General features: G+C 41.0%; 1 non-coding gene across 1 annotated transcript; it reads left to right on the top strand.

Annotated features, from left to right (window-relative positions):
* Positions 1–533: 533 nt before the first annotated feature.
* LOC112449430 (U6 spliceosomal RNA) lies at positions 534–637 on the top strand. Its single transcript, XR_003037999.1, has one exon. It is a non-coding gene; the product is annotated as a U6 spliceosomal RNA (small nuclear RNA).
* Positions 638–3,545: the final 2,908 nt, after the last annotated feature.

Genomic DNA, 3,545 nt, shown 5'->3' with positions numbered 1-3,545 from the left:
CTAACCTGGAGTAAAGTATTTTTTCCCCTAAAATCTTCCAAGTATAAATGTCCTCTGAAGCCAGAAGACCAGCTTAACTTTGAAAACAAAAACTTCACAAGGCTTTCAACGTGTATATACATATCCTACAAACACATACGCACTCACCATGCCAAATCATGCCTTATTCTAATCACATTCCTTTCCCATCTGTAAAAATCTCCTCTACAGAAAAAGCATCGTTTTTTTGTTTTAATGCATTCGTTTAAACCTTGACTTTTTCCAAAAAGGACTTGAGGTTGCATGCAAAAACATATATGTGGCAGCAGAATGAGAAAACAAGAAAAGCAGGTGAAGGGGAAACATGGAGAGGGAAAGAAAAGGCACTCAAGGGTGAGATTTGCATAAATATGTAGGGTAGGAGGTTCTGAGCACTTCTTGTTGGCGGACTGAGAATTAGATGCTGAGCTTCCTGGCAGTCAATGCAAAGGGGAAAATGCAATCAATTATATGAGTGGCTTTCAAACTTTATTGAACTCAAAAGTAAGCATATTGTGCTTGCTTTGGTAGCACGTATTCTAAAATTGGAATGATACAGAGATTAGCATGGCCCCTGGACAAAGATGATGTGCAAATCTTTGAAGCATTTCATGTTTTTAACATGAATTTAAAAGAAAAAAAAAAAAGCAAGCATGGCAATCGGTGGTTAGGACTCCTTGCTTTTGCTGCTGAGGGCCCGGGGTTCAGTCCCTGACTGGGGATCTAGGTTCCCACAAGCCACACAAGCGTACATAGAATCTCCATATGGAAATCAGAGTTGAAAAATCCCAGCCGCCTGCCTTGCACCTTTCTCCTGTGGGTACTTGTAAAGGGTCTTGAAGAAGCACCCAGAGCTCTGCAGAGTCAAGATCGGAAGCCATGGATTTCAAAGTGCTTCGCTGGGTTCATGATCCTCAGAGCCTGTAAGACAGAAACTAACAGAACTACTTGAACAAATCAGAATGCTTTCTGATACTGGGACAGGAGAGAGTGGAATGGGCACTGTTTGTAATAAAGCATGTTTGGGATTAGCACATGCAAACTAGTATATGCAAGATGGATAGACAAGGTCCTACTGTGTAGCACGAGGAGCTACATTCAATGTCCTGTAATAAACCACAGTGGAAAAGAATATGAAAAAGAATATATATAACTGAATCACTCTGCTGTACACCAGAAGCTAGCACAACATTGTAAATCAACTATGTTTCAATTAAAAAAAACAGAAGCAAACATCAGGACTTCCCTGGTGGGTCCAGTGGTTAAGACTCCAACCTGCCAATGTAGGGGGCACAGGTTTGATCCCTGGCTGGAGAACTAAGATCCCCCATACTGTGCAGCATGGCCAAAAGATTTTTAAAAATCAAATCAATTATAGCATAAACCAGGACTGCTCCAGGCAGACTGGGACAGATGGCCACCCTGCCTAAACAGAACGACTTGGATATGTCCTGAGGACAAAGACATGTGAAGCTCCATCAAGTGATCACACAAGAGGCGGTGACAGCTTCCATGAGTAGACCAGGGGCTGTGAGCAATCCTCCTTGAAATTACAAAATCATCAACCTAACACTTCCTGATGTGGGTTGGGGCATTCCATCCACATCTCTGACAAGACCCCAGTCAGCACTCTGGGTCAGATCTATGGTTATTATGCAATATCACTGTGCTGAAAAAGGGTGCCCCGTACTGGGTGGGCTGACTTGATGGATTCCTACAAGCACATCAAGAGTATTTTCCCTGAAAGTCTGCAGTTCCTTATCTCTCACTCTGCTGGAATCTCTAGAATATCTGCCAGGGACCTCTTTGGCAGTCTGCTGAAGTCCAAGGACATTTACTCAGAAAAATGCTTGTATATATACAGAAATGCATATAACGCACATGGGATGCTAGAAAACTGAATAATGATAAGAAACAATTTCTTATTTCTTACTGATAAGAAAAAGATTACCTCACATTGTTCACAAAAATTAACCCAAAATGGAAAAAAAAAGTAACCCAAAGTGGATTAGAGCCCTAAAAGGAAAGCTTAGAACCGTAAATCTTCCAGAAGACAACACAGGGAGAAAATCATTGCAACTCTGAGGTTGGCTAACATTTCTTAGAGCACTGAAAGTACCAACCATGAACATCAGTAAACTGAGCTACATCAAAGTATAAAACCTTTTGTTCTTCAAAAGACAAAACTGAGAAAATGAAGAGCAAGCTACAGAATGGAAAAAATATAATACTTCTATCAGACAGACATAAAAATATAAGGGAAATATAACAATATATGAAGAACTTGAACAACTCGATAACTTTTCCAAAACAATTTAAAAAATGGGTACAACTTCTGAACAAACACTTCAGAGAAGATACATGAATAGCCAATAGGCACAAAAATAGATGCTCAACATCATCAATCATCATGGAAACATAAATTAAAAAATATAATGAAATACCACTATGTAGTCATTAGGTTGGCTAAAATTGAAAAGCCTGACTATACCAAGTGCTGACAAGGATATGGAGCAGCTAAACTCTTATCCATGGCTCGTAGAAATGTAAAATGGTACAACCACTCTGGAAAACTGTTTTGCAGTTTCTCAAAATGTAAAACATCTCCCAGTCATGTGACCCAGCCATCTAACACTCAAGGGAAAGGAAAACACAAATTCACACAAAGATTTGTATGTGAATGTTGATAGCAAGTTTATTTGTAATTGCTAAGAATTGGAAACAATGAAACTATTCATTAGCAGGTAAATGAATAAACAGATTGTGGTATATCCATGCAGTGGACTACTGCTGCTGCCGCTGCTAAGTCGCTTCAGTCGTGTCCGACTCTGTGCGACCCCATAGACGGCAGCCCACCAGGCTCCCCCGTCCCTGGGATTCTCCAGGCAAGAACACTGGAGTGGGTTGCCATTTCCTTCTCCAATGCATGAAAGTGAAATGTGAAAGTGAAGTCGCTCAGTCGTGTCCGACTCTTAGCTACCCCATGGACTGCAGCCCACCAGGCTCCTCCATCCATGGGATTTTCCAGGCAAGAGTACTGGAGTGGGGTGCCATTGCCTTCTCCGAGTGGACTACTACTCAGCAATAAAAGAAATGTACACACAGAACATAGATGAATATCAATATCATTATGCTGAAGGAAACTGCCAGACCCTCATTCACTCCATAAGGACTCAATGCATGATTCCAATTATATAAAATTCTCAAAAAGGCAAACTAATATACAGTGACAAAAAGCAAAGCAATGGTCACCTGTGGATGGGTGTGGCAGGAAGGATGGATTACACAAGAGCTCAAAGAAACTGTCGAGGATATGATGAGAAAGTCCAGTGTGGGGGGAGTTCCTTGGCAGCCCAGTGGTTAAGATTCTGCACTCCCAATGCAGGGGGATGAGATCAATCCCTAGTCAGGGATCTAAGACCCTGCATGCCATGTGGCAAACAAACAATAAAAGAAAAGTCCAGTTTGTGGATTGTATTGATGACTTCACTGTATATCTCTATCTATATATCTATACATCCAAAATG

This window comes from Bos taurus, chromosome 13, assembly GCF_002263795.3.
Source record: "Bos taurus isolate L1 Dominette 01449 registration number 42190680 breed Hereford chromosome 13, ARS-UCD2.0, whole genome shotgun sequence".
NCBI lineage: Eukaryota > Metazoa > Chordata > Mammalia > Artiodactyla > Bovidae > Bos > Bos taurus.
Note: the sequence above shows the minus strand (reverse complement) of the source record. Positions and strands in the feature narration are given on the sequence as shown.